Source organism: Callithrix jacchus, chromosome 16, assembly GCF_049354715.1.
Source record: "Callithrix jacchus isolate 240 chromosome 16, calJac240_pri, whole genome shotgun sequence".
Taxonomy (NCBI): Eukaryota; Metazoa; Chordata; class Mammalia; order Primates; family Cebidae; genus Callithrix; species Callithrix jacchus.
In genome coordinates this window covers 93,720,903-93,745,317 of record NC_133517.1, presented here as the reverse complement: position 1 = coordinate 93,745,317, position 24,415 = coordinate 93,720,903, and the positions used below count along the sequence as shown (strand labels likewise).

The 24,415-nt window shown below is 42.3% G+C and overlaps 1 protein-coding gene and 1 non-coding gene across 4 annotated transcripts in view; one reads left to right on the top strand and one right to left on the bottom strand.

The window, feature by feature from the left end:
• Positions 1-24,415, top strand: part of BAALC (BAALC binder of MAP3K1 and KLF4) — a 95,078-nt gene that overhangs the window by 37,639 nt on the left and 33,024 nt on the right. The gene's annotated exons all lie outside the window — the stretch shown is intronic.
• LOC118148684 (U7 small nuclear RNA) lies at positions 6,252-6,313 on the bottom strand. Its single transcript, XR_004735602.1, has one exon. It is a non-coding gene; the product is annotated as a U7 small nuclear RNA (small nuclear RNA).

Here is a 24,415-nt window from a genome sequence, read left to right as displayed (position 1 = left end):
AAGTTCAATGGATAGAGCCTTTTTTCTAGTGGCTTCTGCAGAAGCCCTGAGATTTGCTAATTCAGGCTGTGTGATGCTCCTGAACCATGTGGTCTACAGGAATGCGGAGTGTGACTGGCTTCACCCTTGGTCACAGGCTTTGACCCCACACAGTCTGAAAGTAGGGATGGGGTTCCTGGGAAAAGGGTAAGCAATGTTGAGGGGCAGGCGACTGCATACAGCTTAGAAGTTCAGGTTCTGTATAACAGGCTGTGGTATTAGGTCAGGAAGGGGATTGCTAATGAAGAATTCTTTTAAAATAAGAAGAAAGCGTTGATAACTTTGTGTTTTAGGAAGTCAGAATGCAAGGTGTGCAGAGCAGAGGGGCCCAGAAATGTAGAGATTTCAAAAGGAATTGTGCAAGATGAAATATACCTGTATGTTCCTCTACTTAGAGTTTTCATAGCCCAGAAGTCAGGCATACGCTCCCCTTCCTCAACCTTTCAGTATCTGGAAGTTATAAACTGTTTGATCTTTGCTCAATAACATGCCAAGATGTATTCAACAGTGACAGATGAGGGCATATATTTTGTAATCTTTATTCATGTTATAGATTTTCTCTAATTGCTAGTAAAACCTCACATCTTTATTTTAATAGATGACTTTCTAAAACAATGTCTCACTATTTTCTTTGAAACATTAGATGTGGTGATTGGGGTACCTTTTAGTTCCATTAGACTTCAAAGTGCATTTTTGACATATGCAATACTATTTTTAAATATAACTTTTAAGCAAAAATTCATTTTTAAGGAAATAAGTACAGTAGTGAGGCTTACATAAAATAAAGCAACTAGTTCAGTGCCTGGCAGGTAGTAGGTTCCCCATGAATAGAAACTTTCTCCCTGTGCCTAGGAACATTTAAAAATTCTCACAAAGAAAAAGGAAGTAGGATACATCCACTACAATTTGTGGACATGGAGCTGTTCATGTTTGTTAAGAGGTTATAAGGCTTGTGATACAGTTTCACCTCAAATCTTTGGTCTTAAAATGCGTAGTTTAATAATTATAACTTAATAGTATAAAATCATTCAGACATCAAACTGTGCAAGAATTTTTTAAACACTGTTGTATTTTTCATGCTTTTTATGGATAAAAACATAGTATAAATACATTCAGAAGCTGAAATACTAAAGCTCCCTTGAGATCTTTCTTCTTTCAGATTAGCAGAGACAGCTGAGCAGAGTGAGAGATTTTTTTTGTTCCCAAGGGAATAGACAGACGAGCTGGGGAGAGAAAACTTGGACATTTGGAATAAACAAGGAGTCATTTAGAGTTAAGCTGTGTGACGCTGACTGCAGATGGCAGGCATCACGGAGCAAGGCACTGATCAGTGGTCTCCCCCTCGCCAGATTGGAAAGGTGAAGGAAGGAGGAAGAACATTCCAGGTGGGGGATCATCTGAAGCAGTAACACCCAGGTGGGCATGAGCCTGGCCTTTCTGAGGAGACTAGGAATACCTGCCTGACTGGAGCCAAGCTTGATGATTAACATGAGCCCATAGGATGGAGCTCTTGCAAGCCAGGCAGAGGTGTTTTGATCAGATGCAATGGGGCAGTACGGTGTGAGGGAGAAAGCCATGCTGAGGGAAGTTCCATCGTTCTGTCATGATTAGGATGTGCTGGACAGTGGGGAGAGATGAGTCAAGGAGGCCAGCTGGAGGTTACTACAATAATCTAGAGGTGAGATGAGGTGAGCTGGACCTTTCTAGTGGACGCATAAATAGAGAACAAAGAGTGATTTGAGGAGATACACAGGGAGTAGTGTCAGACATGATTATAGGGAATGAAGGAGAAGGGAAGGGAAATGATAGCTCGCCAGTTTTTAAGGCCAGAGGCTAGAAGATTGGTAGTATGTCTGACAGAAATGGCAGAGTCCGGGTGGGGAACTGGCATGAAGATACCGTGGTAAATGCAGTTTGGATGTATTGAGTCTAAAGTGACTTAAGAAACCTCCATGTGGGTAAGTTAGACTTGCAGCTGATTCTGCAGGGCTGTCAATGTCACTTCCTGAATGTCTCCCTCACATCTCTCTTAAACATCTCTTGAATTTATCCTGTTCAACTCCACCCCATCTCTTTGACTGAGGCTCTCATCACCTCTTGCCTCCAATTACTACCATGGTAACAGGTCTAGCTAATTTTCCAGTCTCAGCCCCTTTCATCCATTCTCCTCTGTCTTTGAAGTTCTCGCTCATGTTTTCATTAAGCCTATATTTCTGTTTTCTTGACTATTCAATAATTGTCTATGGATATTATAAAGTGTTGCAATGAATTATGAATAAGACTTCCTTTGCTTTTCTTTGAAGAAATCAAGTAAAGGATTTAGATTACTATCCAGTAACTTATGAGTGTTGAACATTATTTTCTTTAATGGCACTCCAGGACTTGACCAGAGGGATGACTTGATTTATAAGGGCTTCATTGACCTCCAGTTTCAACTCCCGCCCTAGATGTGAGTGCCTGCAGGGTGAAGATGGCAGTTTATGCCTCTGTGAGTCTCCAGAACCTGGTGAAATGGCTGGCATGTATAGAGAGTCAGCAAACCCCAGTTGAGATGAACTGATGGGGGCTGAGAGTTGGGTATCAGATGTGGGTTAAATTAGTTGGAAACAGGCTGGGCGTGGTGGCTCACACCTGTAATCCTAGCACTTGGGGAGGCTGAGGCCGGCAGACTGCCTGAGCTCGGTAGTTTAAGACCACACTGGGCAACATAGTGAAACCCTGTCTCTACTAATAAAATATAAAAAATTATCTGGGCATGTGGCACATGCCTATACTCCCAGCTACTTGGGAGGCTGAGGCAGGAGAATTTCTTGAATCCAGGACGTAGAGGTTGCAGCGACCCAAAATTCTGCCACTGCACTCCAGCCTGGATAACAAGAGTGAGACTGTCTCAAAAAAAAAAAAAAGCTGAAAACAGATGTGATTTCTGAGAGAGAAATATCTTACAACAAAGAGTGGAGAACCACTTCTTAGTGTGACCACCTTCTCAGTGACAAATGAGCTATGTGTGCTGATTTCTAGGACAGAAACTGCCAAGCCCTGGGTCAGTAGTATAGAGCCTGGATAAGCTAGTCCCAGTTCTGCCTAAGTCTCTGCATGACCTTGGGTTCATGAGGTTTTCCATGGGGATTCTTTTGTATATCCCTGCAGTGTGATCTAGATATTTTGAATAGGAAACAAAGAAATGGAAACAAAGAAATATCCATTTTGCTGCTATTTTACACTGAAGAAAACTACCGTACAGGAAAATCCCTAGAAGGGATTTCAGTTTCCCTGTCTTCACATCCCCTGGTTCTAGTGTGCAGAACCAAGCAGAACTTCTGGTTCAATACATAATCCATGCATTTGGAATAGGGTCAGATCACAATAGTAGGCTATGGACTTTACAGATGATGATGTTCAAACTGTTCCATCAGAAAAGCCAGTCCCCTCCATAAATATCAAGAACAGGAATATGACTTAAGGCAAAGGCAACTGCACCTACTCCCAGAACTCTGCAGGCAGTTGTCAAAAGGAGAAGCTCAAATTAGATTTCTCACAAGAAAAACTTCAAAAAGCTTTTGAAGCTACCTAGGGAAAGCTAAGAGACAGGAATGAGGACTCAAGGGTCAGTTGCTGCATTTCAGAAATACAAAATCAAATCAGCCACTTGGAGTGTTTGTTTTATACTTTCAATGGAAAACCCACAGCACTGGTGTCTTCCGTGGCTGCCACAACAGAGAGTTTGGGTGTCACCAACTACTTAATTATTAATAGTGAGCTACATATTGAGTAGGTTGTCAAATGTAATCCTGTTCATCCTGTCTTTTCTAAACTGTTACTGAAATCCTTCTTATTTAGATTGTGGCCATAGATACATGGTTGTCCTTATTAATTCACTATTGTTTTGCTTCCCCCACTTTTTTTCTAAATAGTCAATTGCACTTATCAGGTGAGCTTTTTCTTCTTGGCAAAAACCATCATTCTGAAGTGGTATAATTCCCTACAGCCTTCTGAGAGAGATTTCCAATTTGGTGAGTCCAGCTGGGTAGATAATACATTCAGATGGCCAAGGGAAACTCTTAAAAGGAGGCAGCACCCCCAAGGCAAGGCTCCCTTGGCTGGACTCCCTATCTTCAGGTTTGAGCCCTTCTAATGGATCCTCCACACAGTTTCTGGGCTACCATTGCCCTGGGACAGCATCCACTCCTTAGCAAGATACATTGGCCATGCATGACTTGGCTTCTGCCTCCCTGTGGCCTGCCTGTCCTGTGCTTTGCCACCAGCAGTATCTTTTAGACTTCTCTCTTCCCGGAATCCCAGATATCACCACCAGGGGGCAAAGACTGAGCCTCTCTCCTTCCTCTCTGCACCACCAGCCTTAGAGCAGAGCCTTGCCCATCAGAGAGGTGCAGTGAATACTTGGTGTAGAATTTCACGATCTGCAACTCTGTGGTCTGGAGAAGGCTCAAAGTCCTGTCAAATTTGCACTCGGCTCTTCATGAAGGATATGCCCCATGATCCTAACACCTCCCACCATGCCCCGCCTGCAACACAGGATTACATTTCAAGATGAGATTTAGAGGGGACAAGTATCCAAACTATATCAATCTTCTTTTCAAAACCCTGTTCAAGGATCCTCTGCTCTGTGAAAACTAACCATGCCTGATTTGTGCCATTAAGTATCCCACAGATTCTTATGAACAACTCTAATTTGTTCCGTCCACATGTACTGTTAGGACATCTTGAGGAACATTACCGTCTGACTGCCCTACAGAAAGCTGGGCATCCCATCCATTGGTTTTAAAAGAGTAGGACTTTTTTTTTTTTTTTTTTTTTAGAGACAGACTCTCGCTCTGTTGCCCAGGCTGGGGTGCAGTGGCGCGATCGTGACTCACTGCAGTCTCCACCTCCCAGGTTCAAGCAATTCTCCTGCCTCAGCCTCCTGAGTAGCTGAGATTACAGGCATGTGCCACCACACCCAGCTAATTTTTTAAATTGTATTTTTAGTACAGATAGGGTTTCATCATGTTGACCAGGATGGTCTCAATCTCCTGACCTTGTGATCTGCCTGCCTCTGTCTCCCAAAGTGCTGGGATTACAGGCATGAGCCACCTCGCCCGGCCGATATTTTTTTGTAAAATAGGCATTGCAATGTATTGATTCCTAGGTGGTGTTTCTGTTCTTATGTGTCATTATATTTAATTATATTTTTGATACCATATTTATTAAATGTGATATAATAACTAAAAAGTAAATAGCCTAATAGTCTGGGTGGGTCTGAAGCTATTATGAATTAGAAAAGAAAAAATGCGACATAGCTTTATTTCTTAAACAGCGATCTTATTTCATGAGTAATATATCCAAAAAGGTATAAATGTTATAGACAATGCCCTTTTGATCACCCCCAATCCTGGTTCCCTGCCTTTTCCCCAAAGACAAACATTGTTATCAGTTTGTTGGGCATCTGTCTAGTTTGTTTTCTGTGTGTATATGTGTGTGTATGTATCCCTGTATAAAAAATAGCATAACATAGATATAATGTAGTTTTTTAAACATAAAAGCTGGCCTGGCACTGTGGCTCACGCCTGTAATCCCAGCACTTTGGGAGGTTGAGGCAGGCAGATTACCTGAGGTCAGGAGTTTTAGACCAGCCTAGGCAACATGGTGAAACCCCGTCCATAGTAAAAATGCAAAAAAAATGAGCCAGGCATGGTGGTACACACCGGTAGTTTTAGCTACACAGGAGGCTGAAGCAGGAGAATCACTTGAACCCAGGAGACGGAGGTTGTAGTGAGCTGAGATCACCGAGATCCTGCACACCAGCCTAGGCAACAGAGGCTCAGAAAGCTGTCATTTGTACATATTTATGCTCTTCTTGCTTTTCCATTCATCACTACATATTTCTATCTATATAAATCTACTTTATTAGCTTTAAATTATTATATAGAATTCCATAGTCTAGATAAACTACAATTTCCTTGGTAATTATCCAACTGATGAATGGCTACATTGATTATATTTTTCACTATTACAGTGGTATAAACAACATCCTTAACAATCCTCTTTGTGCAATGGTTAATAGGTATTTCCTTCCCTCCTTCCCTCCCTCCCTCCCTCCCTCCTTCCCTCCTTCCCTCCTTCCCTCCCTCCCTCCCTCCCTCCCTCCCTCCCTCCCTTCCTCCCTCCCTTCCTTCCTTCCTTCTTTTTTTTTTTTTTTTTAAAAAATTCATTGGGGCTTTCCAGCAAAAACAGGAAAGCCTGCTAGACAAATTCTAAAAGCACTGTAACATTTGGTTAAGAGGTTTTCTAAAGCAGATACTGAAGACTGAAATTGCTGAGTCACTCTGATGTGCACATTTTAAACATGAATACACTCTGCCGATTGCCCTCCAAAATGGATAGTTTTATTTGCACTTCCACCAGCAATGTATGAGAGAACCTGTTAGCATACATCCTTTCAACAGGTAATATTATCAGACTTTTTAACTTGCCATTCTGATGGGTAAGAAATATTATTTAATTTTGCATAGCTCTACTTTTCATTAATTCTTAAATAAGCCAGAAGCTCCCAATAAGATTACAGAAGCATAAAGGGTTCAGATAGGTAAGTGTTTTATATGCCACACTAATAGCACAGTGCTAGGTACCAGGTAGGGACCCAAGGGATACTAGATAATTGATTGATTGCTTTGAGCAATTTTAAAATTCCAATAATTAAAACAATTCTGTTGATTGAATTCAAATTTTGATTGGGCCAAATATGTTTCTTACATCTAATAATGATATCTAATTTCTTTCTTTTTTTATTGTTGTTGTTTTGTTTTTTAACTTTTAAGTTCAGGGGTACAAGTATTAAGTTTGTTACATAGGTAAACTTGTGTCATGGGGGTTTATTGTATAGATTATTTCATTACCCAGGCATTAAGTCTAGTACCCATTAGTTATTTTTCCTGATCCTCTCCCTCCTCCCACTCTCTACCCTCCATAGGCCCCAGTGTGTGTTGTTTCCCTGTATGTGTCCATGTGTTCTCATCATTAAGCTCCCACTTATCAGTGAGAACATGTGGCATTTGTTTTTCTGTTCCTGTGTTAGTTTGCTAAGAATAATGGCCTCCAGCTCCATCCATGTTACTGCAAAGGACATGATCTTATTCTTTTTATGGCTGCATAGTATTCCATGGTGTGTATGTACCACAATTTCTTTATCCAGTCAATCACTAAGAGGCATTTAGGTTGATTCCATGTCTTTTCTATTGTGAATAATGTTGCAATGAACATGCATATGCATGTGTCTTTATAATATAATGAGATACCATCTAACACCAGTTGGAATGGTTATTATTAAAAAGTCAAAAAGTAACAGATGCTGGTGAGGTTGTGGAGAAAAAGGACACTTATACACTGTTGGTGAGAATGTAAATTAGTTCAGCCATTCTGGAAGACAGTGTGGAAAATCCTTAAAAGACTGAAAGACAGAAATACCATTCAGCCCAGCAATCCCATTACTAAATATATACCCAAAGGAATATAATCTAATTTCTAATGTCCACCTGAGAGAAAAATTTACTGCCAACTACAGTTGCTGTAGAAACAGCCTAATGAAGAGGCTAGTTGTACTAAGGTCAGAAAATGTCAAGGAGTGAAAAAACAAACAAACAGCACAGGAAAATAGCTGCCACCTCCTTAAAAGGCTAATGACCCCCAAAAGTTATTTAAGGAGTAAAAGACAACATGGAGTGTCTTACTCTTTTCTGGCCTAGACTGAAATACCTTATACTGAGTAATTTATAAGCAACAGAAAACTATTGCTCACAGCTCTGGAGGCTAGGACGTCCAAGATCAGATTCAACAGATTCAGTGTCTGATGAAGACTTGCTCTGTGCTTCAAAAATGGCACCTCTTGCTGTGTTCTCACATGGTGGAAGGGTCAGTGAGCTCCCCTCAACCTCTTTTATAAGGGCGCCAATCTCGTTCATTAAGGCAGAACCATGATGGCAATTGCTTCCTGAAGGTCCCACCTCTTAATACTGTTGCATTGGGGGTTAGATTTATACATATGAATTTCAGGGGGACACCAAAATTCAGACCATAGCAGGGAGGAAAATTGCATTTAGAATGCTTTTTCCCGGCCGGGCGCGGTGGCTCAAGCCTGTAATCCCAGCACTTTGGGAGGCCGAGGTGGTGGATCACGAGGTCAAGATATCGAGACCATCCTGGTCAACATGGTGAAACCCCGTCTCTACTAAAGATACAAAAAAGTAGCTGGGCATGGTGGCGCGTGCCTGTAATCCCAGCTACTCGGGAGGCTGAGGCAGGAGAGTTGCCTGAGCCCAGGAGGCGGAGGTTGCGGTGAGCCAAGATCGCGCCATTGCACTCCAGCCTGTGTAACAAGAGTGAAACTCCGTCTCAAAAAAAAAAAAAAAAAAAAAAAAAAAAGAATGCTTTTTCCCTAAAGATAAATTCCAGTGACTAAGAAAACGAGTCTAAAGCACAGGCCATCAAGCCTCCTATGGTGCTAGGTACCTTTGGAGCAGTTTAAGGGAGTCACCTTCAGGGTGTTTTTAAAACTGACTGGTTAGATCTGCTGACTTTGTGGAAAGAGGTCAAGCAACAAGCAGGATACATTGTCTGGATATGTAAGGAAGTGAGGTAAGAAGAAAGGATCAAAGTAAGCCTCCCTATTCAAGCAGAAATGAGGCCATGATGGGCAAGGCCTTGGCCAAGGAAAGTCACCAGCCCTTCCTGAGTAAACCAGCCACCAGAGGGGCAGTATGATCCTGAGGACCACCCCTCCTAGGCATCCCCTGGGACTTTGTTCCCAGGCTTCTGTTGGTCACTCTAGGAGAACATTACATAGTAAGGGTGCTGCTTGTTGGGATTTTACAGGTACTATCAATTCCCTGGGAGACCATTTGAGTCTGAGTAAGAAGGTGAGATCCATACTGTGTCACGTGGAAGAGGAAGGGGCAGTTAGACATGTGGATGGATAAGATGTATTGCCTTCTAAATGTTCTCCGCTTCCTGTCCTCCTTTCTCTTAAGGAGAATTGTGTTAATGCCCATTCAAACTCTTCTCTTTATTCTCCCTCCAACGAGAATCCAGTCTTTGCCATCTGTCCCCTGTATCCTCTCTGGTGTAGAATTGAGGAACTAGGCAGAGACAGGGAGAAGCAGCAAGGAAAGAAAGGTGGGTGGAGACAGGATTTAGCCGAGAGACTAAAAGCTACTGCTAAACTAGAAGCCTCAGATGTAACCCTAGAACCCAGCATGGTGCCTGGCACATAGTAGGTACCAAATAAATAGTTTTCAAATAATTAGCCGATTGAAAGACAAGTGACAAAGGAAAAAATATATCATCTATGATGAGGAAGAAGCAGACAAAGGAAGAAAGAAACAGGAGAAGTGTTGGCAGATAAAGGTAGGAAATGGAATCGTATTATTGTATAGTCTCAATTTTTAGAATCTATGCATGTCTATGTACTGAATCAAGTTTTGGGACACAGTAGGCAAAATGTTAATAATAGTTATCCCTGGTAGATAAGACTATGGGTAATTTTGTTTACCTTTTTCTTACCAGCATAGTACAGTTTTCTACATGAAGCACCTATTTCTTATGTGAGAAAATCATAAATGTTATTTTATAAAAAGAAATGCAAGGTGATATGGGCTGAGCTGTGTAACCTTAAAACTTACAGCTTGAAGTCCTTTCCCCAGTGTCCCAGGATGTGATTATAATTGAAGACAGGGCCTTTAAAGAGGTAATTAAGGTAAGATGAGGTCATTTGGTAGGCATTAATCCAATATGACCGGTGTCATAAGATGAGATGAGATGAGGACACAGACACACAACCTTCTCCTGAGGGAAGACCATGTGAAGACAGAGGGAGAAGACATCCACCTACAAGCCAAAGAGAGAGGTCTCAGGAGAAACCAACCTGTTGACACCTTGATCTTAGATTTCTAGCCTACAGGACCATGAGAAAATAAGTATCTCTTGGTTAAGCCATCAGTCTATGCTACTTTGTTATGGCAGCCTTAACAGACTAATAAAAAGGTACACATTTAAAAATTGTCAGATTTATTCAAGGAGAAACAAAGAGGAAAGATAAGAGAAGTGTTTTGAGCTAGGTGTGGTGGCTCAAGCCTGTAATCCCGGCAACTGGGGAGGCTGAGGTGGGCGGATCAAGAGTTCAAGACCAGCCTGACTAACATGGAGAAACTCCGTCTCTACTAAAAATACAAAATTAGCCGGGGGTGTGGTGGCACATGCCTGTAATCCTAGCTCCTTGGGAGGCTGAAGCAGGAGAATCACTTGAACCTGGGAGGCGGAGGTTGCAGTGAGCAAAGATTGCACCATTACTCTCCAGCCTGGGCAACAAGAGTGAAAGCCCATCTCAAAAAAAAGCATTTTGGGCAATTTCTAGAAAAATAGAGAGTACTGTTACAATCCTAGCAATATTTCATGCCTTAGAATAGTAAGCTATAAACATGTTTGGTGGGGGAGAGAGCTGAATTTCATGACCGAGTTGGGACAGCCCACAGTTATAAACACAAAGTTATGGCAGTACCTACCTTGAAGAATCTACTCTGTGGTACTCTTGAAGCAGAGGTGAAGCTTCAAGGATGGGCAGCACCTCTGAGATGATCAAAGGGAAAGAGGAAAGTAAATATGCCCTCAGAGAAGACTGGCAGGTCCCAAGGGTAGCACTAGGGAGAAGGCAAGTGAGATTTTCACTTTTCCTTTTGGCTGCCTTCCAGTTCATTAGCTTGTCTGTTGTCTTCTGGGCATCTCCTTGGGGACAGAAGAATTCAGGCCTATTTCACCAAAGACAAACAGGACTTTCCTTGCTTCCGTCTTCTGTCCTGTCAGTTCCAGCTGTCGCTCTCAGCAGGCTCCTGCCTTGCATGCTGCTGGGTACCATGGGGAAGCCATTTCCCCTACCAAACCCTATGGCCAACGGCAGATGTGGCAGGCTAGTGGTTCATCTCAGAGAACAGTGGTCTTCCAGTATCTTCCTAGTCAGGACCCATGTCTTTTGGGGACTGTGGCTAGTGCTATGTTGTCCTTAAGGACTACACAAGTTCACTAGTCAATATCTCTCCTTGATCATTGCTGTTAAAATCCAAATGTGCTTTTCTATTTTCTTTAGTCAATAAACATTCCAAAATGTGTTGCTCATCGTTTAAAAAATGTCATCTTTGTTGACGTATAATTCATATACCATACAATTGGTCAATTTAAAGCATACAATTAAATGATTTTTTAAAAATTCTCAGGGTTATGCAACTACCCTCACAATCAATTTTAGAACATTGTCATTGCATCAAATGGAAACACTCTCATTTCCTCCCAAACCCCCAGACCTACATAACCACGAATCTACTTTTCTATAGAATTGTCTATTTCTAAACATTTCATATAAATGGAATTATACAATATGCGGCCTCCTATAACTGGCTTCTTTCAGTTAGCATAACGTTTTCAAGGTTCATCAATCTCTTAGTATATATCAGTACTTCACTTTTTTGTCAAGCTGCCAAATAATATTCCATTGCATATACATACTCTATGCATTAATTGATGGACATTTGGTTGTTTCTACTTTTTGGCTATTATAAATAAGATTGCTAAGAACACTCATGAACAAGTTTTTGTGTGGATATAGGCTTTCATTTATCTTGGATGTATACCCTAGAGGAATTTCTGGGTTATGGAACCACTCTGTCCAACCTTTTATGGAACTGCAGACTGAAAGCAGTTGTATCATTTTGTCTTCCCACCAGCAGTATATGAGATTTCCAAATTCTCTACATTTCTGCCAACACTTATTCTCTCTTTTTTTTATTATAGCCCCATCCTAGTGCGTGTGAACTGGTATCTCCCTGTGGTTTGTGATATGCATTTCTTTTCTAGCTAATGATGCTGAGTGTCTTTTCATGTGTTTATTGGCCATTTGCATATCGTCTTTTTTTCTTTTCTTTTTTTATTGCATTTTAGGTTTTGGGGTACATGTGCAGAACATGCAAGATAGTTGCATAGGTACACACGTGGCAGTGTGTTTTGTTGCCTTCCTCCCCTTCACCCACATTTGGCGTTTCTCCACATGCTATCCCTCCCCAGCTCCCCCCGACGCTGTCCCTCCCCTATTCCCCTCAATAGACCCCAGTGTGTAGTGCTCCCTTCCCTGTGTTGATGTGTTCTCATTGTTCATTACCCGCCTACGAGTGAGAATATGCGGTGTTTCACTTTCTGTTGTTGTGTCAGTTTGCTGAGAATGATGTTCTCCAGATTCATCCATGTCCCTACAAACGACATGAACTCATCATTTTTGATTGCTGCATAATATTCCATGGTGTATATGTGCCACATTTTCCCAGTCCAGTCTATCATCGATGGGCATTTGGGTTGGTCCCAGGTCTTTCCTATTGTGAACAATGCTGCAATGAACATTCGTGTGCATGTGTCCTTATGCTAGAACAATTTATAGTCCTTTGGTTATATACCCAGTAATGGGATTGCTGGGTCAAATGGAATTTCTATTTCTAGGTCCTTGAGGAATCGCCACACTGTCTTTCACAATGGTTGAACTAATTTACAGTCCTATCAGCAGTGTAAAAGTGTCCCTGTTTCTCCATATCCTCTCCAGCATCTGTTATCTCCAGATTTTTTAATGGTCACCATTCTAACTGGTGTGACATTGTATCTCAATGTGGTTTTGATTTGCATCTCTCTAATGACCAGTGATGATGAGCATTTTTTCATATGTTTGTTGGCCTCATGTATGTCTTCTTTTGTAAAGTGTCTGTTCATACCCTTTGCCCATTTTTGAATGGGCTTGTTTTTTTCTTGTAAATCTGTTTTAGTTCTTTGTAAATTCTGGACATCAGCCCTTTGTCAGATGCGTAAACTGCAAAAATTTTTTCCCATTCTGTTGGTTGCCGATTCACTCTAGTGACTGTTTCTTTTGCCGTGCAGAAGCTGTGGAGTTTGATTAGGTCACATTTGTCTATTTTGGCTTTTGTTGCCAATGCTTTTGGTGTTTTGGTCATGAAGTCCTTGTCTACTCCTATGTCCTGAATGGTGTTGCCTAGATTTTCTTCTAGGGTTTCTATGGTGCCAGGTCTTATGTTTAAGTCTTTAATCCATCTGGAGTTAATTTTAGTGTAAGGTGTCAGGAAGGGGTCCAGTTTCTGCTTTCTGCACATGGCTAGCCAGTTTTCCCAACACCATTTATTAAACAGGGAGTCCTTTCCCCATTGCTTGTTTTTGTCAGGTTTATCAAAGATTGTATGGTTGTATATATGTTGTGTTGCCTCTGATGCCTCTGTTCTGTTCCATTGGTCTATATCTCTGTTTTGGTACCAGTACCATGCTGTTTTGATTACTGTAGCCTTGTAGTGTAGTTTGAAGTCTGGTAGTATGATGCCTCCTGCTGTGTTCTTTTTGCTGAGAATTGACTTGGCTATGCAGGCTCCCTTTTGGTTCCATATGAAGTTCAAGGTGGTTTTTTCCAGTGAAGAAAGTCAGTGGTAGCTTGATGGGGATAGCATTGAGTCTGTAAATTACTTTGGGCAGTATGGCCATTTTCATATTGATTCTTCCTAACCATAAACGTGGAATGTTTCTCCATCTGTTTGTGTCCTCTCTTATTTCGTTGAGCAGTGGTTTGTAGTTTTCCTTGAAGAGGTCCCTTACGTTTCTTGTAAGTTGTATTCCAAGGTATTTTATTCTCTTTGTAGCAATTGTGAATGGCAGTTTTCATTCTTGATTTGGCTCTCTTTAAGTCTGTTATTGGTGTATAGGAATGTTTGTGATTTTTGCACATTGATTTTGTATCCTGAGACTTTGCTGAAGTTGCTTATCAGTTTCAGGAGTTTTTGGGCTGAGACAGTGGGGTCTTCTAGATATACTATCATGTCCTCTGCAAATAGAGACAATTTGGCTTCCTCCTTTCCTATTTTAATACACTTTATTTCTTTTTCTTGTCTGATTGCTCTGACTAGAACTTCCAGTACTATATTGAATAGGAGTGGTGAGAGAGGGCATCCTTGTCTAGTGCCGGATTTCAAAGGGAATGCTTCCAGATTTTGCCCATTCAGTATGATATTGGCTGTTGGTTTGTCATAAATAGCTTTTATTATTTTGAGATACATTCCATCAATACCGAGTTTATTGAGGGTTTTTGAATTTTGTCAAAGGGCTTCTCTGCGTCAATTGAGATAATCATGTGGTTTTTGTTTTTGGTTCTATTTATGTGGTGAATTATGTTTATAGACTTGCGTATGTTGAACCAGCCTTGCATCTCCGGGATGAATCCTACTTGATCATGGTGGATAAGCTTTTTGATATGCTGTTGCAATCGGCTTGCCAGTATTTTATTGAAGATTTTTGCATCTATGTTCATCATGGATATTGGCCTGAAGTTTCTTTTCTTGTTGAGTCTCTGCCAGGTTTTGATATCAGGATAATGTTGGTCTTGTAAAATGATCTGGGAAGGATTCCCTCTTTTTGGATGATTTGGAATAGTTTTAGAAGGAATGGTACCAGCTCCTCTTTGTGTATCTGGTAGAATTCAGCTGTGAACCCATCTGGACCTGGGCTTTTTGTGTGTGGTAGGTTCTTAACTGCTGCCTTGACTTCAGACCTTGTTATTGGTCTATTCGTAGTTTTGGCTTCCACCTGGTTTAGGCTTGGGAGGACACAAGGGTCCAGGAATTTATCCATTTCTTCCAGGTTTACTAGTTTATGTGCATAGAGTGGTTTGTAATATTCTCTGATGATGGTTTGAATTTCTGTGGAAACTGTGGTAATTTCCCCTTTATCGTTTTCTATTGCATCTATTTGGTTGTTCTCTCTTTTCTTTTTTATCAGTCTGGCCAGTGATCTGTCTATTTTGTTGATCTTTTCAAAAAACCAGCTCTTGGATTTATTGATTTTTTTGAAGGGTTTGTCATGTCTCTGTCTCATTCAGTTCTGCTCTGATCTTAGTTATTTCTTGTCTTCTGCTAGGTTTTGAGTTTTTTTGGTCTTGCTCCTCTGGCTCTTTCAATTTTGACATTAGGGTGTCAATTTTGGATCTCTCCACTCTTCTCATGTGGGCACTTATTGCTATATATTTTCCTCTAGAGACTGCTTTAAATGTGTCCCAGAGATTCTGGTATGTTCTGTCTTCGTTCTTGTTGGTTTCGAAGAACTTCTTTATTTCTGCCTTCATTTCATTGTTTATCCAGTCAACATTCAAGAGCCAGTTGTTCAGTTTCCATGAAGCTGAGTGGTTCTCGGTTAGTTTCTGAATTCTGAGTTCTAACTTGATTGCACTATGGTCTGAGAGACTGTTTGTTATAATTTCCGTTGTTTTGCATTTGCTGAGGAGTGATTTACTTCCAATTATGTGGTCAATTTTAGAGTAGGTGTGATGTGGTGCTGAGAAGAATGTATATTCTGTGGATTTGGGGTGGAGAGTTCTGTAAATGTCTATCAGGTTTGCTTGTTCCAGGTCTGAGTTCAAGTCCTGGATATCCTTGTTGATTTTCTGTCTGGTTGATCTGTCTAATATTGACAGTGGAGTGTTAAAGTCTCCCACTATTATTGTGTGGGAGTCTAAGTCTCTTTGTAAGTCATTAAGAACTTGCCTTATATATCTGGGTGCTCCTGTATTGGGTCCATATATATTTAGGATCATTAGCTCTTCTTGTTGTATCGATCCTTTTATCATTATGTAATGTCCTTCTTCATCTCTTTTGATCTTTGTTGCTTTAAAGTCTTTTTTAACAGAGATGAGAATTGCAACTCCTGCTTTTTTTTTGCTCTCCATTTGCTTTGTAAATCTTCCTCCATCCCTTTATTTTGAGCCTTTGTGTATCCTTGCATGTGAGATGGGTTTCCTGGATACAGCACACCAATGGGTTTTGGCTTTTTATCCAATTTGCAACTCTGTGTCTTTTGATTGGTGCATTTAGCCAATTTACATTTAGGGTTAATATTGTTATGTGTGAATTTGATACTGCCATTTTGATGCTAGCTGACTGTTTTGCCCATTAGTTGATGCAGATTCTTCATTTTGTTGATGCTCTTTAGCATTTGGTATGTTTTTGGAATGGCTGGTACTGGTTGTTCCTTTCTATGTGTAGTGCCTCTTTCAGAAGCTCTTGTAAAGCAGGCCTGGTGGTGACAAAATCTCTGAGTACTTGCTTGTTTGCAAAGGATTTTATTTTTCCTTCACTTCTGAAGCTCAGTTTGGCTGGATATGAAATTCTGGGTTGAAAGTTCTTTTCTTTAAGGATGTTAAATATTGCCCCCACTCTCTTCTGGCTTACAGAGTTTCTGCTGTGAGATCTGCTGTGAGTCTGATGGGCTTCCCTTTGTGGGTTACCCGACCTTTCTCTCTGGCTGCCCTTAGTATCTTCTCCTTCCTTTCAACCCTGGCCAATCTGACGATTATGTGCCTTGGTGTTGCTCTTCTTGCGGAATATCTTTGTGGTGTTCTCTGTATTTCCTGGACTTGAATATTGGCTTGCCTTGCTAGGTTAGGGACATTTTCCTGGATAATATCCTGAAGAGTATTTTCCAGCTTGGATTCATTTTCTTCGACACATTCAGGTACACCTATCAAACGTAGATTAGGTCTCTTCACATAGTCCCACATTTCTTGGAGACTTTGTTCATTCCTTTTTGTGCTTTTTTTCTCTAATCTTGGTTTCTCGTTTTATTTCATTGAGTTGATCTTCGACTTCTGATATTCTTTCTTCTGCTTGGTCATTTCGGCTGTTGAAACTTGTGCATGCTTTGCGAAGTTCTCATGTTGTGTTTTTCAGCTCCTTCCATTCACTTATATTCCTTTCTAAGTTGTCCATTCTTGTTATCGTTTCCTCAAATCTTTTTTCAAGGTTCTTAGTTTCTTTGCATTGATTTAGAACATGTTCTTTTATCACAGAAGTTTCTCATTACCCACCTTCTGAAGTCTGATTCTGTCATTTCATCACTCTCATTCTCTGTCCAGCTTTGTTCCCTTGCTGGTGAGGAGTTGTGATCCCTTGTAGAAGGCAAGGTGTTCTGGTTTCGGGTGTTTTCCTCCTTTTTGCGCTGGTTTCTTCCTATCTTTGTGGATTTATCCACATGTCATCTGAGTGGTTGCTGATTTTCCGATTGGGTCTCTGAGTGGACATCCAGATTGTTGATGGTGAAGTATTTCTGTTTCTTAGTTTTCCTTCTAACAGTCTGGCCCCACTGCTGTAGGACTGCTGAGGTCCACTCCAGGCCCTGCTTGCCTGGGAATCTCCTGTAGCAGCTGCGGAACCATGAGGGTTGCTACCAGATTTTTCTTCTGCTATCTTTGTCCCTGAATGATGCCCGCCAAATGTCAGTCTGATCAGTCCTTTGTGAGGTGACTTTTTGGATCTACGGGGGTCAGGGATCTGCTTGAGGAGATGGTCTGTACTTTACAGGAGCTCTAGTTCTGAGCTGTGAGCTCCATTGTTCAGGGCTGCTAGGTAGGTACATTTAAGTCTGCTGCAGCAAAACTCATAAAGCCCCCCTTTTTTTCCCCTCAGGTGCTCTGTCACGGGGAGTTAGGGCTTTATTTATGAGTATCCGTTGCACTTTCCTGCCCAGCGAGGAGGCAGTCTAGTCACTTCTTGCCTGTAGTGGCTATGCTGAGCTGCCGTAGGCTCTGCCCTGCTGTCGTGGGCTCCGCCCTGCCACTGTGTGTATTTCCCTGTAGTCCTGTTTATATGGGTGTGGTTAGAACTGCAGTGGCGATGGTGGCCCACCTCCCTAGTGGCAGACTCTCTCTGTTATGGCGGGTTGTCTTGGCAATGGCAGAGTACCTCCGTAGCCTAGGTAGTGCCGGATGCCCCTCCCCCACTGAGCTGCACTGTCCTGAGTTCAGCTGTGCTTGCCGTGAAACTGAACCCTGAGTGTTTCCAATTGCTGTTTTGTTTGTTTTTGTGAGGGTGTGACCCGCCGAGCCTGATCACCTGGCTCCCTGCCTCAGAGCCCTTTTTTTTTTTTTTAAGTTGAACGGTTGACTCTCTTCCAGCTGTTCCAATCACCTGCTGCAAGGGCGCCGGGATCTGTGTGATTTCCTGTGCAGTGACCCATTGCGCCAGCTCAAACCACATTGCTGCCTGGGAATCTCCTGGCCTGGCTTTCTGTTTAAGTCCCATTTAATCAGATGAATGTGCTAATCTGCCTTCCAAAATCTCCAATTGCCAGTTTAACAGGGCAACCACACCAGTGTATTTTGTACAGAGTGCTGCTGCGCTGCAGCCCTGGCCCAAACAGCCACGCCAGCCCAAACTAATGTGCTGGCAGCCCGTGGAGCTCCTACACCTGGTCTGTGGGCAATAAAGATCCATATGGAAATGCGGCGTGCACTCACCCTCTGCAATTTCACTGGGAGCTGCAATCCTGAGTTGGTCCTACAGCGCCATCTTCCCCTCCTCCCCAATATCTTTTATAAAGAAATGTCTATTCAGGTCCTTTGCTGATGTTTCAATTGCATTATTTATCTTTTTTTATTATTGAGTTGTTAAGAGTTCTTTGAGATTAGTTCCTTACCAAATATATAATTTGTCAAATTTTTCTCCTATTCTGTGGATTGTCTTTTCACTTTCTTCATGGTGTCCTTTGAATCAAAAGTTTTCAGTTTTAATGATGCTCATTATATTTGTATTTCATTGTTGTTGCTTGTGCTTTTGGGTCATTTCTAAGAAACAACTGAATAATCCAAGATCATAAAGATTTACACGTATATTTTCCTTTTGGTGTTTTATGATTTTAGCACTTACATTTAGATCTTTGATCCTTTTGACTTAGTTTTTGTATATGGTGTGAGGTGGGGGGTGCATTTCATTCTTTTGCAGGTAGATATTCAGTTGTCATAGCATGTGTGTTTAGAAACTATTCTTTACCCATTGAAGTATCTTGGCACCATTGCTCAGAAAAAAATGACCATAAATTTAGGGGTTGTTCAATATTTTCTAAGAATGTGTTTGTAATAACCATGCAAAAGGTCACATATTATAGTATTATACATAGTATGTGGCAACAATTTCTCTTCAGATTGAAGAAATGACACTGTCCCATTCTAGTTCATTTTAAAAGATGAAACAAGTTCTTAGTAAGTGGCTGAGCAATCACAGCTTATTTAACTGATACCACTGTTTAGATAAAATTATTATCAGCCAGGACCTGAGAGCCCAGACAGTGTTTGATGAACCATAGTTTCATTGGCTGTGACTTTAGGAGATTCTTTCCATATCAATTGCCAATGTCTTATACTTTGGTTTTCCGTCAATGAGGAGAATGACTTGCAGGTTGTTTCTGATGATTTTGGACCAACTCTCACCTTCACCAAGGAAAGCCAGATGAGTACTTTGTATGTGACTCTCAAAACTAACCGAAGCTAAGGAGAAATTACCCCTTGACCTGCTCTCCACATGGCTTCTAGCTACCATTTTTAATTTATGTACTCTTCCCTCCTGCCCAGCTCCATTTCCAAAATAGCAAGGAGCTTTGGCGAGAAATCACTGGGGTTGCAATTTTTCAGCAAGCTGTGGACACAGCTGTTTCCCATCTTTTGGCAAAGTCAGTGATTTGGCTTGTCTCTTGCATGGAATGAAAATTTTCTGAAGGGTGTCAAAAAGGACATACTCTAGGGACACACAAATGTCTCTTAATTTACCAGTACAGACTTCACTATGGAAGAAATATAGATGAGTACTGTGTATGTGACCCTCAAAACTAACCCAAGTGTTAATCTCTATGTCAGATAGACAGACAGATGGATAGATAGATCTGTATCTATATCTATATCTATATCTAAAGCTAGTATAGATGAGCCTCTGCAGTCTTTAAAATCCCCTGCCTCAGAATCAATGTGGGTGGGATAGAGGAAAGTTGTTAAGATGCATATTCCTGGGCCCTTACTGAATCAGAAGTTCTGGGGGGATGAATGTAGAGATCTGCATTTTAACAGGCAACCCAGGTGAGTTTCATGTAGTCTCACACATTAAAATTTGAGAACTGCCCACTTGGGAGTTTTTGCTAATACCACAAGCTTTGGAAACATCCAGAACCTGTGTTAAACTTCAATTTCTTCTTCGTAAAATAAGGGTAATTCTCCCATCTCCCCAGGGTGAGAGGAGTCATGTGAAGTAAACATGCAGATAAAGCCCAGATAAAGACATGCAGATAAAGTACAGTGCAACTTTCACAACGATCCTCCCACTCGGGGCACTTGATGAGCATTTTGCATAACCCCAATAGGGTTGCAGATAAAATTCAAGACACCCAGTTAAACTTTTATCTCAGAAATATAAAAAGTTTTGAATATAAGTGTGGCAGCAGTGCTCAGGGCAGTTTCCAGAGTCTAGGGTTGGTGGAAAGATTTAGGAAGTTGTCCCTTGATAGCCTCCAAGCCTCAGCCTCCAGCCATCCCAGAAATGCTGTGAGTTCCCCAGATTATTTTAATAAATCCTTTTTAAAAACTTTAATTCTCCAATCAATTTCTGTTGCTTACACCTGAGAACCCTGACTGCTAGAGCATCTGTAACTCTCTACTCAAAACAACTGACCATCTGTCTTCCATTCTCCTCACTTCCCTGAGCTCTCCCTGAAGTCATCAGGGAGACTTAACTGCACAATCTCTCAGGCTTTTCTTGTTTCTACACCCTTTTCTGGTGGAGAAGTATGTAGAGGACATGGTTGACTCAAGAAACCTGCAAGGAAGGAGCTAGGGAAATAAAGCCTGGCCTCAATGTCAGGGTGCTGCTGCAGACCCTTCCCCTCTAAAGCTAGTGCCTCCCATTGGTCAAACCCCATTAGAAGCCAGTGGGCAAGAGAGCCTGTTGACATGTGCATTCAGGTCAATCTCCTGGGACACAGAGCAGGGTAGGGAGTGTGAAGGGGAGAGTGAGACTGGAGGGGCAGAAGAAATATATCCAGCAAGAGGGTATGTATATTGTCTTGGTTTTAGTCCCTAGAAACAGAGCCTGAGATGGAGCTTTTGTGCAAGTAACTCCTAGGGGCACACTTGGGAGGGGAGTGTGAAGGAGGGAGGGAGAGAAGCAAAATGGGGCAGGATGAGCTGGGCAAAGATGTGGTTTCACGATTAGTCTAGCCTCAGCCTGATCCTATGGGTCACTTTGGAGTTAAAGGACAGAAATTGCTTAGAAGCAAAGGGGCTGGGCTTTTGTAACCATTCTCTCCACCAACATATACTCTTAGTTGGTCATTAGCATGGACTGTCACTGATATTAATATAAGCAGCAAGGCTTCTCCTGGTAAGGGGGCTCCCTTCAGCTAAGGGCAGGCCTTAGGAGAAGAAGCCAGGTGAGCTGTTAACCAGACACATCCACTACATCTGGGGATGGGTGCAGGGTCAGGTGTGTGGGTCTGGGCAGGCACTAATAGCCTCCGTTGGAAGGACATAGAGCTCTGTTCACAGGTGCAGGGAAGGAAAGAATAACGTTCTTTCCACTCTTAGTTCTTAGCTGTGATTAGCCCTGTAATGAAAAACAGATTAATAAGAGAAAAGCAAACAGAAGCTTTTTAACATGTATATTTTACATATACATGGGAGATATCTAGGCAAATGGGTAAATCTCAAAAAAGTGTCTTGGAATTCCAGCATATGTAGGATATTCAACAAAAACCAGTAAATTTTTAGAGAAGTGACAAGACAAAGGAAAAGGACTTTGAGTCTCTAAGAGTGAAAGATTGTGGGAAGGCAGATAGACAGTAGATAAAGGCTAGGTAGTAAAGCTTGTTAATGTAGATTCCTCTGGTGCCCTCTCCAGGCTGATAGGGTCTAAATTTGTCTTCAGTGATCAACTTTTGCCTTTCCTGGTAGAGAGGGGAGGAACTCTTTCCTCTTGTTTAGTGACCACTGAAAAGTAAATTTATGTCCTACTTTTAGGCAAATGGCAGGGGGAGGGGTTGGTGGGAGGTGATGGCAGATAACTTTTTGTAACTAATTCTCCGCTGCCTTCAGCTTAAAATAATCCTTATGCCGAAGTGGCATATTTTGGGGTGGCATATTCTGGTCTCCTACACAGGACATATCTCTGGGTGAGGAGGTAAAAAATTTATTTTTCCTTTGTGTTTTTCTGAATTCTAAGTTTTCTAATATTGAGTCTGTTTTTCAGAACTAGAAAATATGAGTTAAATTAAATCCACGCAGCAAAAACACCTGGTTTGTTACAGATAAAAATAACAGAAAATGACCTTATATCCCTGACCCATTGGGGTGTCCTCTTGACCACGCTGGGCATATGACACCTGCTCACTGTTTGGCAAATGCCAGTCCCCCAAGCTGGCCCTGCTTGTCACAGAGCTTCTGTTTCATCATACTCAGTAAGCCCTTGGCTTAGCACTTAGCTGGATGTGTGACTCATAAATCAGGAATGCAACCAGTTTGGCTAATGGAGAGGGGGCCAGAGGCAGGGACAGGCTGTGCCACCAATAATCACTGCAATATGTGTGCAGGCACTGTTAGGACCTTTAGATATGGTCTCACTTAATCCTTATGATCACCCCATGAAGGTGGCAGTATTATCCCCATTTAATAGATGAGGAAGTCTCTAGACTGGGGGTTAAGAAACTGAAGTTGTAATTTTTGTTTGGCCACCAATGAGAAGTGAAAACTCTAGACCAAATGATGGATTTTTAAATTGTGTTTCTAGGAGCCCTGAGGCTCAGCAACGATGCCGGGGATAGGAAGGACTTCTGAGAGGGAAGGACTGGCCATTGGCACTTCAGCCATGGCAGCTCTGCCTTGGTCTGTCACATGGGTTGGCGGGGATGACTTTTTGAATGTGCAGCCAGTGCAGCCTCATGGGGCCTGCTGGGCTCACAAGGGGCCCTGTGCTTAGGATCTAATGCTCTGCAGGCACCACCTTGAAATCCTTCATAATTTTGCCTTACTAATGTGTGTTTTACAAGTAAATCCAATGGACAATGGAGCACGTCCCCAGATGTGGAGCTCTAAATCATGCTTGGCCCCACTTTCTGCCACCCTGCGATATGTTCCCTGATGCCTGCTCTTGATTCTGGTGTGTTAGGCCTCTCCTTGCTGCCCAGCTGCCCTCCTCCTGGGTCAGAAACTGGATTGCATTGCAGGGAGAAGGGAGCTATGTTTCATGTCCTTCAACCCCCAAAGGAAACTGGCCATGAGCGTAGGGAGGACTGGGGTCAGGTGTGCCCTTTGAAGTGTCACAGGGTATGACAAGGGAGTGGCCACTCCCATCCATGCTGGCAGCATCATGGTGCATTCAGTGGATGGCTCAGTAGGGGCCTCTTACCCACCTTGGACCCAGGTACCAAGTCACGATGCACATAGAAAATGGCAACATCTGAAGGCCAGGTGAGGGGGGCTCACACCTGTAATCCCAGCACTTTGGGAGGCTGAGGCAGGTGGATCACTTGAGATCACTTGAGGAGTTTGAGACCAGCCTGGCCAACATGGTGAAACTCCATCTCCACCGAAAATACAAAAATTAGGCAGGCATGGTAGGTAGCCTGTGCCTGTAGTCCCAGCTACTTGGGAGGCTGAGGCAGTTCAGTTGCTTGAACCTGGGAGGAACCGGCTGCAGTGAGCTGAGATTATGCCACTGCACTCCAACCTGGGCAACAGAGCAAGACCCCATCTCAAAAAAAAAAAAATAGACAACATCTATATGGCACACTGCGGGAAACAGCAAGCAAAGGGAGCCCTGGCCAGCCTTCACTCCCACTCGGTAGTCCCAAGGGCTGAAGGCAGTTCTACCCTAGGCTTAGGAAATGGAGTCTCTACCTTGGACTTGTGCTTCAGAGGCCCCTTGCCCCTTTCACCCCGTCAGCCCCACCCTTGCCACAGAGTGAGTTATCCAGGGGCCAAGGGGATGTACCTACCAGAGCCTCAGCCCTCCTTCAGAATACATTGTGTTTTTTTTCTCCAGTCTGTTACAGACAAATATGAGGTCCCACTGTGTGTGATTAATACACAACTCACCTCACTTGCGACTCACCACATGAGTTTAAAAGCACTCGGCCCTCAACCTAGTGACTGAACTTACTGTTCAGTCAGTAAGTTCAATCAGACAAGTTTGCCTTTGGATGTTCTGCCAATGTCAAGTTGCTGTAAAAATTTCTAACTGTTTGCACATAGTTCTTATATGTATCCCACAGCAGACAGTAACAGCAGTTTGGTTCCTGGAGGACACTGAGTAACACTATTCTAGACTTTTCTGTGGGTGCTGGGACCCTAGAATCCAGTCTGAATCACACGAAATCGAAACCACACTAAACCTGCTTCCAGGGTCTTCATGGGCCTCTTTTCGTTATCTCTTCTGCAGGTGTACACTCCTCTAGGCCCAGGCTGTTTGCAGGAAGGACTGGGCAGAGATGAGACGTG